This window comes from Solanum tuberosum, unplaced genomic scaffold (assembly GCF_000226075.1).
Source record: "Solanum tuberosum cultivar DM 1-3 516 R44 unplaced genomic scaffold, SolTub_3.0 scf00146, whole genome shotgun sequence".
Classification (NCBI taxonomy): Eukaryota; Viridiplantae; Streptophyta; class Magnoliopsida; order Solanales; family Solanaceae; genus Solanum; species Solanum tuberosum.
The window spans coordinates 646,265-662,779 of record NW_006239076.1 but is presented as its reverse complement, the minus strand read 5'-3'; positions in this window follow the sequence as shown (position 1 = coordinate 662,779).

The following is a 16,515-nucleotide window of genomic DNA, read 5'->3' as shown; positions in this document are numbered from 1 at the left end:
TAAGTTGTCTTGAAGCATAGGCAATGACTTTCTCATTTTGCATAGGACACATCCTAACCCAATTCTCGAAGCATCACAATAAACCACAAACCCATCGGTTCCTTCTGGTAAGGTCATCACTGGAGCTGAAGTAAGTCTATATTTCAATTCCTGAAAACTCTTTCCATAAGCTTCCGACCATAAGAATTTAACTTTCTTTTGGGTCAATGTCGTTAATACAGAGGCAATGGAAGAAAAACCTTCCACAAACCTTCTATAGTAACCGGCTAAACACAAGAAACTTCTAATATCCGAAGAGGATAGAGGTCTAGGACAACTTTTAACCGCATCCATATTCTTAGGATATCCTCAATACCATTTCTAGAAATAATGTGGCCAAGAAAAGTCATACATCTTAACCAAAACTTGCACTTACTAAACTTTGCAAAGAGTTTTTGGTCCTTGAGGACTTGCAACACAATCCTCAAATGATCAGTATGCTCGTCTTCACTCCTTGAATAGATCAAGATATCATCAATAAACATGATTACGAACATATTAAGGTATCGTCTAAATACCATATTCATCAAATCCATAAATGAGGCTGGAGCGTTAGTCTAGACAAAGGACATCACCAAAATCTGATAATGACCATATCGAGTTTGAAAAGTCATTTTCAGAATGTCATCCTCTTTCACCCTCAATTGGTGATAACCCGGCCTAAGGTCAATCTTAGAGAAGTAACTTCCTCCTTGTAGTTGATCAAACAAGTCATTTATCATTGGGAGAGGATACTTATTCTTAATGGTAACCTTGTTCAATTGATGGTAGTCGGTACACATACGAAGTGAACCATGTTTTTTTCGAACAAACAAAATTGGAGCACCCCATGGAGAGATACTCAGCCGTATGAAACCCTTATCTAACAAATCTTTAAATTGCTACTTTTAATTCCTTAAGTTCTTCCAGAGTCATTCAGTAAGGAGGAATAGAGATAGGTTGCGTATCTGAGACAAAGTCAATACCGAAGTTTATTCCCCTTTTGGGAGGAACATCTGGTAGGTCATCAGTAAAAACTTCTAGAAACTCACTTACAACGGGGATCGACTCAAGAGTAGGGGTTTCGGAATCCTTGTCCCTCACCCTAGCTAGATGGAATATTCAACCCTTAGAAATTATCTTTCTAGCTTTAAGACAAGAAAAAACCCGACCTTTCGACATAGAATTTCCCCATTTCCACTCTAGGATAGGCCCATTTGGAAACTGATACTTGACCACTCGAGTTCCACAATCAATACAAGCATAGCAAGAATGAAGCCAATCCATACCAAGAATAACATTGAAATCTAACATATCAAGCTCTACAAGATCAACATGAGTAACTCTATGGGATAAGGAAATAGGGCAATTTCTATAGACTCTCTTAGCCCAATAGATTCACCAATAGGAGTAGAGACAGAAACAGGATCTAACAACACATCCAGAAGAATATTAAACCTCATAGCCAAATATGGCATCACAAAAAACAAGGTATAACTGGGATCAAGTAATACATAAACATCAAGATGAAAGACTTTAAACATCTAACACTATCGAGAGAACCCTCTTGCTTAAGATGAGTCTGGATTGCATAAAATATGTCTTGATTTGGAGAACTTAAACCTAAAACAATAGGCGGAGCTTGCCTAACTTATCTTCCCTTAGTCGTACGTGATGGACAATCCTTTATCTTATCTCCACTCTTACCATAACCAAAGCAACCATTTGTACTGGCTAAACATTTACCCTTATGCTTCCTTTCATATTTTGTACAAGTAGACGATGAAAATCCACCACTATTTACTCCTTGAGGTTTAGGGTTAGGCACCCTATATTTGTTGAACTTAGGAGGAGCATTGGATGAACCTTGACTGGAAAACCTTTGTCGAAACTTAGCACGACCCTATTCATCAGACCTTGAATGTGAAAAGTCACCATCACCGGTCCTTGCCTTCTTTACCTCCCTAGATCTTTCCTTAAGTTTTTCTTCTTCTATTTGTTGAGCATGCACCATAGACGATAAATGTCCATATCATTGATAAAAATGGAGGTACGACATTCTTTGACTATCATCTCATACACTCCCGAAACAAACTTACTCATCATTGCCCTAGGATCGGCAACCATAGTAGAAGCATACCTAGACAATTGTGTGAACTTCAAAGCATATTCCTTTACACTCATATTTACTTGACAAAGGTTGATGAATTTAAGTACCTTTGACTCTCTCATCTCTAGGGGAAAGCAACCTTAAACTTTTCCCAACCAAGAGGACCCACATCAATGGCCCTCTCTTCTTTCCATTGATTGAACCAAACTTGAGAAACACCCTTAAGTTGAGAAGTAGCCAATTTCGCCTTTCCACCGGCGTCACTCTCATGATCACAACACCTTGTACACTTCATCAAAGAACTCTTGAGGATCTTCCTCAGCCTTGGAACCATGAAAATGTGGAGGATTCATTCTAGTGAATTACATCACTCTACATGTAGTCTTACCCACATTTGGGTTTATGGACACCATAGACTCCCTATTGGCTTAAGCAAACACTTGAAAAACAACCCTAAACTCCACATTAGTCACTTGTTCGGCCAAAGGGTCGACCGTAACTTGAGAATCTTCTTGTTCCATATTCTCATTCACATTCCTCCTAACATTAGCTCTTCAAGGGGCCATATCTTGAAAAGCATCGGATAGGGATTAGGGTAAGGACACATAGGGTTACACTCTATCTCACGACTTTAGAGTAATGAAAGAAGTAGAGTTTCCTAATCATCTTATAGCTTCTTATTCATAAATGTGGTGCATTGCACACTCATGAACAAGACTATACTCGACGTGGCTTAGAGACTTCCTAGGACCTTTCTAAACCTTGTGCTCTAAATACCAAGTTTATCACGACCCAAAGTACACCCTAGACATGGCCCTACATAAGCCACTTAGCATACATTAAACAAGAAAATAGAATTTAAAGAGTTTAAAGATAGTTTTATATCAAAAAGAGTTTGACAAAACATAGAGGAAGTCTAACATAGTCCTAAAGCCATCTATTATTTCAAAGAGTGATTGGGACGTAACCCATACATCATAGACAACATCTGAAAGAAAAGACATAAAGCGATAAAAGAGTCTCAGTCTTAGGAACATGAGGACTCACCAATCTTCAAAAGCTACAAGGTACCAACTAGCCACGAGTATGCGGAATAGGAGCGTCGAACCTTACATTAGTGAAACAATGTAGGCAAGAATATGCGTTAGTATATAGAATGTACCAAGTACGATAGCAATGCATAAGAGTTATGAAATCATGTGAAAAAGGACTTTACATAACAAGACCAAGCTAAACCAAAAGATAAAAGGTTAGAAAACATAAATTGTGATCATGGTCAATGCAAGTGAAATCATTTTTAGAACAGATGCGAGATACTTCTAGAAGTAACCTTAGTTCATTAATGTGGGAAGTAGCCCTTAAAGGACATATAGACCATATGAGTTACAACATGGAATCTGGTATCTATCCCACACCGAAAAGAGATGTTCTTACTTGTCAATGTAAGAACCATAAACTTCTAGCTTAAGTGGATCCACTAGATAATGTATATCTAAGACAAACTTATGGTGGCATATAGTTATGGGATAGGGAGATTACTACTAGAAACCCGACCTCTACTACGGGAGAGCTTCCATCTCAATATCCTCTCGGTGCTAAGCATAAATCCCACAAAATATTCATTAGTCTTAACTCATCTTGTTACCCATGGAAGGGAACATCAAGTAGCCAATCCAAGCTAAAGTTCATTAGAATAACTCCTAACTCTTGATTCAAAGTTTAGTTGAGAAAATCTTTCAACTCTAAGAATCATTTATGTGAGAAAACCCTTTCACATTCATGTATTGAGTAGTATGTGAGATGAGAAATATTTTCACAAACACAACAACAACATTGATGATTTACTCTCAAAGCAACCTTAAACCATTTTTATCAATTTCATAAAGAAACATGCATATCTTCATTCATCTTTCATAGTTCAAAACCCACTTCATATCATCATAGTCTAGAAATCATGGTTTATGCATGGGTTCATGGGGGATTTAACTTAAACATATAATTACCTCAATTCATTCATAAAAAGACATAAAACAATTAATTAGACCGACATTTAAAGGAACCCATGGCAATTGATTGAAACCCAATTTGATTGGGGAATCTAACTTTAAAAAATTGGGGATTTTAGGAACCCTATGGAGGAAAGAGCTCCATAGGTGAATACTATCATACCTTGGAGTTCAAATCCCAAAAGCTATGGTGGAAATTGAGACATGAATGGAACCCTAGCTCTTATTCTTCTTCATTAGAGAGAGAAATATTTGAGATGTTGAACTTGATCAACTTTTAGGAATTTAGGAAAGTGAATTGAATTTTGTGATATGTGGGTTAACAATCATTATATAGGGCATAGGGTATAAGGAAAAACGACATAGTATAGGGTTAAAACGATTTGGTAAAAGACCTAAAAGCCCTTAAAAATAACTGTCAGATCTCCACCAACGGTTGGACTTGCGGTATGTAGGTCAAACCACGGACCGTCCTGTCCAATCATCGGTGGGGTTCTGGGAACATACTTTTTGGACCCCCATCAACAGTTGCAATGTATGGTTCATTGGTCCACTTGCAGACCGTACATGCCAACCGTAGGTCCCAACTTTGACCCTCAAAATTTCACTAACTCTAGGACTCACCTATGAGACTTACCTATGACTCGTACATTGAATGACGGACCGTCTTGGTGAACCGGAAAAAGGTACTAGGACTTGACAAGTTAAATTTTTTTAACTTGGCACCTACTGTCTATAGGTCAATCTACGGTCCGTCGGTGCAGACACGGGTTCTAGAAAACCTGTAATTTTCTTCTTTTCAAATACGAGGTGTTACAGTTACACAACACATCCAAGTCATATCATCAATTTAACAAACACAAGATGAGCGTAAGATCACGAGACATTCAAACCAATTGGTGTTCTTAGTACTCAATTATTCGTATCACTAACAATAATATACTCCCCTTATATGAAGTCAACACATTAATCAACAACTATCATATCTCTCCACACACTTCCCCCTTACCACATACATTAATCACAAGGGTAAAACTTGAACTCACAATTTCCAATCATCGTCATGTGAGTCCTACTCGTAGAATATAGCTATAACATTAAAAACATGATATATATGAGAATAGAAAGCATAGTGATACCTTCATTGAATAAAATATAGATCCTTAAGATGGTGTTAACTAATATGGAATATTTTCTTTTCAATAAAAGAGGTATTTGAGTGAATTTTAGGTATAGTTGAAGAGTTAAACTTGATCTTGGTTGATTTCTTACTTAGGACTTTAGAAGAGCAATGGGGTTGAAGAACTTGCCAAGAGCAACTTCAAAAATGACTCGAGACATTTTTCTAATGAATTCAAATCATAATTTTCTAAATAAACACATTTTGATCGACTTAACATGAGGCTATAACATGCCATCACAATCAATTTTATCCTCTACGTAATCTGTAGTAAAATATTCATATCTTTTTATTTGAAGTCAAATTGATGAGTGGTTTGGTTTCTTAAAAACTGATTCAAATATTTTTAATTTGATATGGTAGGCCCTCTAACTCCTTCTATATTGGGATATCTGCCCATTTCAAGTCAGATCATATATGAGATTATTTAAAATACTACATTGTCATGAAACATTTAACTTGTATTATTGTTCCAAGAATTCCTTTGGATTTTAACTTTGGTCTAACACTTAAAGTGACTAACTATAAGAGTTTCATGATATAATTACTCATTTTAATTTTATTTTGTAACACCTCGTAACTCTACTCTTAGAATCTAAATCTTTCATCGTAAGAATATAAACTTGAATCGGGTGATGTACCACTTGTGCTTATATATTTTTTAATAATGCATTTTTATGTATGAGAAGTTTGTTGGAAGTGGTTTAGGTTCATTAAATACTTATAATACTAATTTAAGCTCAAAACCTTTCTATCGGCTAAGTTTTGGCATATGAAATTGGTGGCTCATAACCTATCAAATTAAAGGTCTATGAGTATTCTTTCCAACTCCACCAAAATTGCATCAATTATAGTTCGGGGTAAAAAGTTATGGTTGTTTTACCAGAGACTACCCCGCCACAGTTTTCAGAGACTGACTACTACGAACGATAATTACAGCTCGTAAATTGAAGTACAACCCATAGTTTGAACTAGTAAATTCAACTTCAGAAAGTCATTTTTTTGGTCTGATTTTCACGGACCCAATTATTGATCGTAAAAATCTATCTACGGGCCATAATTTGGGCCCGTAAAATGAAGTTCTCAAAAAAATATTTGGGCATGGTTTTCATTAATTTGATTATGAGTAATAAACCTAATTACGAGACATAATTTAGACACGTAATGTGAACTTCAGAAACTCAAAAATTTAGCCTAACTTCCATGGATGGGATCTACGTCCCGTAGATCAAACTACGGAGCGTAAATCACCATTGTGGAAGGTTTCTGATAGCCTTTTAATTAGGGTTATTTCAATCTTTTTTCCATGCTTCCTAAGTCTAAGCCACAATGTTTTAACTTCTTTTATGGGAATATAGTTCATCAAGTACTAAGTTTTCTTTCTCTTCTACGCTCTCAAGCCCCCCAAACTCAGGAAAATAAACCGCAAGAAAAGCAAAGCTAGGATTTCAAGGCGTCCAAGCACGTTCTTCTTTCAAATTTCAATCTCTTATGTATGTAAGGCTTCAATGAGAGTATCAATTCATTCTCATTCCTAAAGTGTTTTAAATTTCAAAGGTTTCAAGGTTTTTGTGAAACTGTATGAAGTAAAGCTAGGGTTTTCGTATGAACTACGATTTTCTTCATAAGCTTATATTTCCTTTAAATTATTTTAGCCTTTAAAATCACATTGTACTGATTTAGAATGATTTCTTTAATCATTTAAATTCTTTATGGCTTTCAAGTGTGAAAATTTACATGATATGAACTTCAACCTCCATATAAGTTATTTTAGATATGACTTTTGAGCTTAGTCTTATATATGATTTAGACAGATGAATATTTTTTCACGATCCAAACTATCCATAGACGTGACATGGCGAATAAAATTTCAAAAGACACTAAACAAGTCACTTGACATAAGTATGACACTAGGATAAACAATTTAAGAGAATAAAGCATGAAAGTGGGATATATGTCTCAACATCATAAGAGATACCAAAAATCAGAGTATAAAGACTGATATGGAATTCTACTAAGTCCGACAACAATTCTCTATATCATAGATTTGACTAGGACAAGCCCTAGCTCATGAAATAAGTCTGAAAACTAAAATGATTGAAATAGACAAGAAACTCATAATGTGTGATCATGATCTCGAACCATGAGAACTCACCACAAGCTAAGCAAAATTGAATCAATCCACTAACCACAATCTGATTGAGGAACGTCGGACCCTATATTATGAGACAATATAGGTACAAGATATATATGTGTTGATACTTTGAATGTACTGAATATGGAGAAAGATGCAAGATCGTAAACATGATAACATGGTAAGTTTGAAAATATGATAATACATGATCAAGTATAACATATCAATCAGATATGATAAATCATAAGAGGTTAATGCAATAGAATAGTCATGACATGTGTATAAAACATAAGGTAAGTAAGAAATCATATCTTTTTGGGATGTTTACCGTTAACCGACATAGACCATGTGAGCTATAATATGAAATTTAGTGTCTTGTTCCCACACTGATAATCCCAAAGACTAATCATAAAGAATAATCATAATATATACTTAGAAAGGTAAGAATGTAGTAATACCAATCCAATCACAAACTTCATATCATAGAATAGCTCCTTAAAAATACCATGATTTCATAACATAATCCATGTATAGAAGGCACTTAATCAAATTCATCTAAATCATGATAATTTTTTTCTTAGTAATATCGCACTTCAACCGGAAATAGCTAAATCGTGGAAATCTCTCATAGTAAGAATACTTCAATGAGAAGCAAACTAATAGAGGGAATGAGTAAAATTTGAAGACTAAAATCAGTTATAGGGCCTTTGAATGTTCTAGAAGCGATGTAATTTAGGTGTTAAAAGGGTGGGAAAAGACTCAAATAATCTTGAACTTAAAACTGTTGATTGACTCTACGGACCCATGTACGGTCCGTACAAACTCTTACGGACCGTACTTGTCAGGTTGAGTTACTCGAGACAAAAATTTTGAGCAAGAACCACGACCACCTCCTATAGTTTGTAGACCCTTGTATGGGCCGTAGATCTTTACCATATAACCCTAGATCTCAAAAATATTCACCAAGTTTGAAATCTCCCTTACGACTCATTCCAACGAGTCGTAACTCCTCCTACGGACCGTACTGGTCAACCGTGAGAAATCTTTAGAGACTCCACCTTTCCGGTTTTTCCAAGGCTCTTCCACGATTGTGTTTTCATGGACCGTAGGAACTTGTATGGTTCATAGGTGGCCTACTACAACAGGGAACCAACAACTATTTCAGAAATCCCTTTCCAACTCAAGTTATCAAGTTTTGAGATGTTACATATTCTTTAGACTTATGAGCATTAGTATGTATGCATGTTATTTTAGGAGGACTATTTAGTACCAAGAGGATGCAGGTTTAAAAAACTCAAGTCCCATAACTACGTGTCACCATAGGTTACCACTTTGTCGGACAACTCCATTTGGCCCTGAGAGGCTTAGATTTATGGGTCCACATAGATAGATAGGTTCCATAATGTGGCAAGGTGTAGGGCATCCCTTCCAACTGGATTGTAGGTTGGACATCATGAGTTCACATGGTGTATGTTGGTTATAAAAATAACTCCTCAGTTTATTTACTTTTATACAATATGCTCTTAAATTTATTTGATTCACTTTAAGTATGCTATTTACAACTACGATTATGCAAGGCTACTGATATACTCATATTTATATATGCTTTTGAAAGAAGATTGTGAATGGTATTTAGACATGAATTCTGATTATTTTCTCTTCAATTCTTTCACTAAGTATATGATTTTGGGAACCTTATTTCACTGCCCTCGTTATGCTATTTTTATGATTATGCTAGTGCCCCTTACTTACTTAGTACAATGCACGTACTGACACATACTTTGTTGTGCGGTGCATCCTTTTATGATGTAGATTTTGGCGTCATACTCAGACTTGTGGATAGTAAGGTTGTAATAGTTGGTGAATCCTCTTAATTCAGGGACAACCTAGATTAGTTGTTAGTCATATTTTAGTAGTTTATTTGTTTATTTGGTTTGAGGTAACTAGGGGCCATATCTCAGTAAACTTATTTCTTCAGTCGAAATATTAGAAACTTATTTCAAACATTATAGTTGTTCAGACATCATTAATTTATTAATTTTCTTGTTAAGACTTATTAAGAATAAATATATGTTTCATCTTCCACATTAGTTTCATATGATATCCTTTGATATGTTATGCCAAAGGTTAACTTGGGGTGTCACGACTCGATTTCACGAGTAATGATGGCACCTATTATAACCCACCAGTAGGTAAGCCAACCCGTAACCCGAAACAACAAGTAATGGGTCTTAGGGCAGAAACTAAACAAGAGTAGGCAAAATTTAAGATAACAATATAAACAGGCGGAAGCAAACCAAAATATATATATACAAATAAAGATCTCTCCCAAAACCTGGAAGTCACTAGTACAGAGCTACTAACAAAACGAGTACAAGTCCCAAAAGTGGACCACAGAAACTAGAATGTCTCAAAAGGCAAAAGACAAGTCTATATATACAGATGGAGACTGAAATAGTACAAAATGTCGTGTGCTCACCCTCATCTCCGGATCAGACTAATCCAAGCTCAATATCAACACTGGCCACTGGTGCTCGAACATGCATCACGAAAACAGATGCAGAGCGTAGTATGAGTACCAAAACAACAGGTACCCAGTAGGCATCATAGGTCGACTACGCTTGAAAAGTAAAGACAATATGAAAAGAAGGAATAGCACAAACATAGGTCAAGAACGGAAGTCTAAGTAAACAATGGAATGCACATGAGAGTAGAAAGAACTAACGAAAGTAATCTATAAGCTAACTACACCTAACTGGACCCTCATAAGCCCAAAAGGTACACTCGTGCGCTAGTTCAAATGAAAACCCGAACGGACCCCCATAAGCCCGACGAGTACACAGAATAACTATAACTAAAGAGAACTGTATCTGATAACCCAAGACGGGAGAACATTGAACCAGAACCTCAACCCCAATTAGTATAATCTGACAGTACGGAGGCCAGACCTCGAACCGGATGCTCACCAGAAGTACCCAAGTAACCAATCACAAGTATCAAGAAACTAAGACCGGACCTCTAATTGGATGTTCTATATAAGTATTCAGGTGATCGAGGCCGAACCTTGAACCGGATGCTCTTTGAAAATATCAATGAGGTCGAGGTCGGAGCTTGGATTCGGATGCCCAACAAAGGTGCCAATATAGCTGCTGAAAGAGTCCCAATCGATCCATAATCATAAATGTCTGTGGAACGCCATCTACACTTAGCCAATCAATGTAAGTCCTTGGAACCAAATTGAAACTTCAAATTGCGGAGCGGAACCCAATGTCGCCGACATAACTCGTGTAGTCGTAGTATCGGAGAAATAAGGATAACTATCATCGGAGCAAGCGTATCGCCTAACTAAGGCCCAAACTATCGGACTCAAGTCTGCTACACCAGTCTAGAGGGATCTAAGCAGGTCGAGCGACGTCGGGGTAAAAACTAAGGTCTATCGGTTCTGAATCATGCATTTCTAAGGCAAACCCTAGTCAAACCTAAACTAAGGCCCAATATGCTTAAAATAAAGAGTAATCAAGCATACAAGTAATCCATATAGCAAAGAGGGACAATTAATAACACATAGCATGCTCACAGTTACCCGATAATTTCCGAAATAGGCCGAAAACATAATTTCTAAACACCTATGCATGATTTAATAACTACCCAACCAAAATCCCAACTAATTAACATGCATTCACATTCTCGAGCTTAATCTAAGAGAGGTAAGTCGTAGCCTACCTGAAGGCCGATCACGCGCGCTCCAAAATCACTTCTCCGGGGCTTTTCCTTTCAGAACGGCCTCGGAACACTTCCACGCTATCAAAAATAGAATCACAACATTATTACAGTCGTTTTATCACTAAAATTGCAAGAAACAGAGATAGACCAATTTCGGGGTCAAAATAGGGAAAGTGGGACCCGCGCTGGAAATTCTACAATTAACCCCAAAAATAGGTCTTAATCAGTTCCTTGAGCTCATGTCCCAAAATGGGATATAATTCATGGCTCGGAAACATCACAATATCAACATGCAACCAAAACTCGGATTTTCTCAAGAACTAGAAATGGGACAGCAGCTGAAATCAATAAATTTACGTGAAACGGAAGGTCTATAGTGAATTTCTACAATACCATGGCGTTCTCCTTGAAAACCCACTCAGAATAGCCACTGGAATCATCAAATTTGGACTTAGAATGAGGGAGAAATCAAGTACCAAAATATCCCACAAATTGAGTTCACAAAATAGCCATGGCAGTAGGTGAAAACAAGAATTTACCTCAAACGAAGGTCCCAAAGCAACTTCCGATCTTACCAACGCGTTCTCCTCAAAAAATCTCACAACCTAGCCTCTTGAATCACCCAGTTTGGAGCTCTATAGCTCAAGATGTTAAACTTAGAAATTTAGAAGAAAAGCTGAAAATGGTTGTCTTATAGGCGAGGGTGCACCAGATTCAGTGCACCAGCGTACCAGCAGATTATTTCCTTTTTTGAAGTCTCTGATGGGGTGTTTGGGATCCGTTCATATCCCCGAGAGCACAAATGGACTATGATACCCCACCAAATTTGATGTTCCAAACTCAATGGCGCAGTCGGAATTTCCATACGAGGTCATTTTGACTAAAAATGGGTCCCACACCCAAATGTCATTTTTAGCTCAATTCCACAATGGGACTCAAGATTAGACCGGAAGCCTCAGGAAGCGAATGAAAGGTCGTTTTAGACCAAACTCGACATTTCGGAACTAACCACGCTGACGGAATTTTCATCCGAGTGTGTTTTCCAAGAATGTTGACCAAAGTCAACCTTAGGCCAAATTTCAAAGGTTAAAACGCCTAATGGTCCAAACTCGCACTGAAGGCCTCGATACTCATGTCAACCATGCTACTAGCCTAATTTGGCCATTCCGAAGCCTTATGGAACCGTCAAAATTCCATTATGAAGTCGTTTACCTAATGTTTTGACTAAAGTTAACTATTCAAGTTTCAAAAGCTCCAAAACAGAGAAACAGGAAGAAAACCCAAACGAACGACCAGGCAACCGAACAGTCAGTGCCAGCAAGTCATAAATGACTTGGGGTCTCTATAAGAACGCTCTAATTGACGAAAAGGAGGCATTAAGGCAAAAATAACCTGGAGGGTCATTACAATATCCACTACTAGAAAAAAGATTTGCGTCCGCGAAAGTAAGAGTCAAGAAGTACCTGAAGGCTCAAATAAGTCGGGGAACTGCTCCCGCATCTCCTGTTCGGTCTCCTAGGTAGCCTCCTCGACTAGACGATGCCTCTAACAGACCTTAACAATATGTATGGCTCTCGACCACAACTGCCTGACATCTTTGGCTAGAATGGCAACCGTCTCCTTTATAAAGGTCAGACGATCATCCAACTCAACTAAATCATACTGGAGCACATGAGACTCATCTGGAACATACCGGCGCAGCATCGAAATATGGAAAACTGGGTGGATAGCCGATAGTGCTGGAGGTAAATCTAACTCATACGCAACCTTGCCAATTGCCCTTAAAATTTCAAAAGGGCCTATATACCTGGGGTTAAGCTTGCCTCGCCTCCCAAATCTCATCACGCCCTTCATGGGAAATACTTGGAGAAATACCTGGTCACCAATTGCAAACCTCAACGCCGACGCCTATGATCCGCGTAACTCTAACGTCTACTCTGAGTCGTCCTGAGCCTATCCTGAATCACCCTCACCTGATCCATAACACATGCCCGCAACATATCCGTAAGGACCTGAATAGTATGCTCCGACTGGCCATCAGTTTGTGGGTGAAATGATGTGCTAAGGTGGAAACGGGTGCCAAACTCCTCCTGAAAAGCTCTACAAAAGCTGGAAGTGAACTGTGAACCTCGGTCTGAAATAATAGAAACAGGCGCGCCATGAAGACAAACCACCTTCCGAATGTAGATACGAGCCAACCTCTCGGAACTAAATCTAGTATGAATAGGAAGGAAGTGTGTTGACTTGGTCAATCGATCCACGATTACCCAAGTGTTGTCAATACCTCTAGAAGTCTGAGGTAACCCCACAATGAAGTCCATAGTGATACACTCCCACTTGTACTCCGGAATGGGTAATCTCTGGAACTCACCATCAGGCCTCAAATGCTCGGTCTTCACCTACTAGCAACAAAAACAACGGGATACGTAGTCGGCAATATCTCTTATCATACCGCTCCACCAATAAAGCTACCTCAAATCACGAAACATCTTAGTTGTGCCCGGATGGATAGAATATCTGGAATCATGAGCCTCGCTCAAGATCAACTAAATCAAACCCCCAGCTCTCGGAACACACAACCGACCATCGAATCTCAAAACCCCATCCGAATCTAAGGTAGCATGTCTAGCATCACCTGCCAACACCCTATCTTTGAGTGCCACCAAAGACTCATCCTCGAACTGATGACCACGGATCTGATCTAGCAAAGGTGACTGAACTCCCACATAGTCTAACACCCATCTGGAATCTGAAATATCAAGTCTGATCATCCGGTTAGCTAAGGACTGGATGTCTAAATCCAACGGTCGCTCCGAAACAGAAAGGAAGGCCAGACTACCCATACTCCCCGTCTTTCAGCTCAAGGCGTCCGCTACTATATTCGCCTTTCCCGAATGATAAAGAATAGAGAGGTCATAATCCTTCAGGAGCTCAATACAACGATGTTGCCTCGAATTAAGGTCCTCTGTCTCATAAGGTATTAGAGGCTCCGGTGATCAGTGTAAATCTCACAACGAACCCCATATAGATAGTGCCTCCAAATCTTAAGCGCGAAAACTACCGCCGCCAACTCCAAGTCAGAGGTGGGGTAGTTGCGCTCATGCTTCTTAAGCTGCCTCGACGCGTAAGCTATAACCCAGCCTCCCTGCATCAATACACAACCCAAACCAACACCGGATGCGTCACAATATACCGTGAAGCCCTCACCCTCAACTAGAAGAGTCAATATAAGAGCGATAGTAAGAAACTCATTGAGCTTCCGAAAGATCATCTCACACTCCTCTGACCACACAAAGGGAACATCCTGGTGAGTCAACCGAGTCAAAGGGGCTATAATAGTACTAAAGCCTTCAACAAAGTGTCTGTAGTAACTCGCTAACCCGACGAAGCTATGAACCACAGTAACAGAAGTAGGTCTGTCCCAATCATGAATAGCCTCAATCTTCGCCAGATCAACCATAATACCATCTTTGGAAACCACGTGCCCCAAGAATGTTACAAACTCAAGCCAAAACTCAAACTTTGAGAACTTGGCATAAAGCCGTTGATCTCTCAAAGTCTGGAGCACTATCCTCAAATGCTGCTCATACTCACTTCGACTCCGCGAGTATACCAGTATGTCATCAATGAAGATGATAACAAATGAATCAAGGTATGGCTTAAACACATATGGCATCAAGTCCATGAAGGCGGCAGGGGAATTAGTCAATCCAAAATACATCAAAAGGAACTCATAGTGGCCCTAACGAGTCCTAAATGCGGTCATAGGGATGTCCGTTGCCATAATCCTCAGTTGATGGTACCCGGACCTCAAATCAATTTTAGAAAACATGGCAGCACCCTGAAGCTAATCAAACAAGTCATCAATACAAGGCATACGGTAACGGTTCTTCACCGTCACCTTGTTCAGCTGTCTATAGTCAATGCACATCCTCATAGTCCCATCCTTCTTCTTCACAAACAGAATAGGAGCACCTCACGGTGACATACTCGGAAGGATGAACCCCTTACCTAAGAGGTCCTCTAACTGAACATTGAGCTCCCTGAGATCTGTAGGATCCATCCGGTAAGGCGGAATAGAAATAGGACAGGTGTTGGGCTCCAAATCTATGGCAAAATCAATGTCACACTGTAGTGGTAGGCCAGGTAGGTCAGTAGGGAACACATCTGCATACTCTCTAACCACAGGAACTAAGTCAACTGAAGGATCGTCCCTACTCACATCTCGCACATAGGACAAATAAGCTAAACACCCAGAAGCAACCAACCGTCTAGCCCGCATAAAAGAGATGATCCCCATCGGTGTGTCACTATAAGCACCATGCCACAACACCGGGGGAATGACAGGCATGTCTATGTGTAACAACCTGTTCCCGTCGTTACAGAAAATGCAATGGGAAAATATTTTGGGTCGGAAACCTTTTTCATAGTAACTTGGGATTTTCCAACCTAGTCCAGATTTGGACAAAATCAGAGTCATTAAGGTATAGGGAAATCTGGTAACAATCGGGTGACTTAATTATAATTTTTATTACATGAGTGGTTAGATAAGTCATTAAGAAATATGTACCACTTTACGGAATTGAATTCGGGTGAGTAAAACTGCCGAAATTGATCTTAGCGTGAACGATATTTTCTGAGCGTCGTTTGTAAAAGGTATGTTGTGAAATGGGGGTCTTGGAATTAATAAAATAGCTCACTAGTTCCATGCAAGCCGCTGGGGTGGGATTTCTGCCGCCAGGGCGGGACCGCTATAGCGGGGTGAGGACCGCTGTGGCAGGTCCGACGCGACTTAAGGTCGTAAATAAACCCCAAAACGTATTTATTCTGCACTTTTCAATTATTAGAACTAAGGAACATACCCAAGCAATTCTTGACAATTTTCCACCATTCTTGAGACTAAAGGTAATATTTTAACTCCCCGAATCCATTTATCGATCTGTAGAACGTAATCTAATAGGTAATTATCAATGGGGAAGGGTTTTGATCTAGCATATATAGTGGAAAAAATCCTAAATTGGGTATTAGGATCTTGGGTTTGGTCTAGGGTTATTGGGTTTGTTATAATTTGGATAATTAGACCTTTGATTGTTGATCCTTTTACTAATTGTATATTTTTAGCCCACGAACAAGCGGGAAGAATCCGGAAAGGAAGATTCAAGTGTCTTAGGGGATTCAAGCTTAGATTCGATGTAGGTAATGGTAGTGATTTCATGTTGGTGTGATATATGTTTGTAATTGCTCATTATAATGCATGTATGTTTGCGAATGTTGCATTATTAATCACCCTAATCGTAAATGGGGATAATTGAATAATTGTATGTCATGAATCACCTCTTGTTGT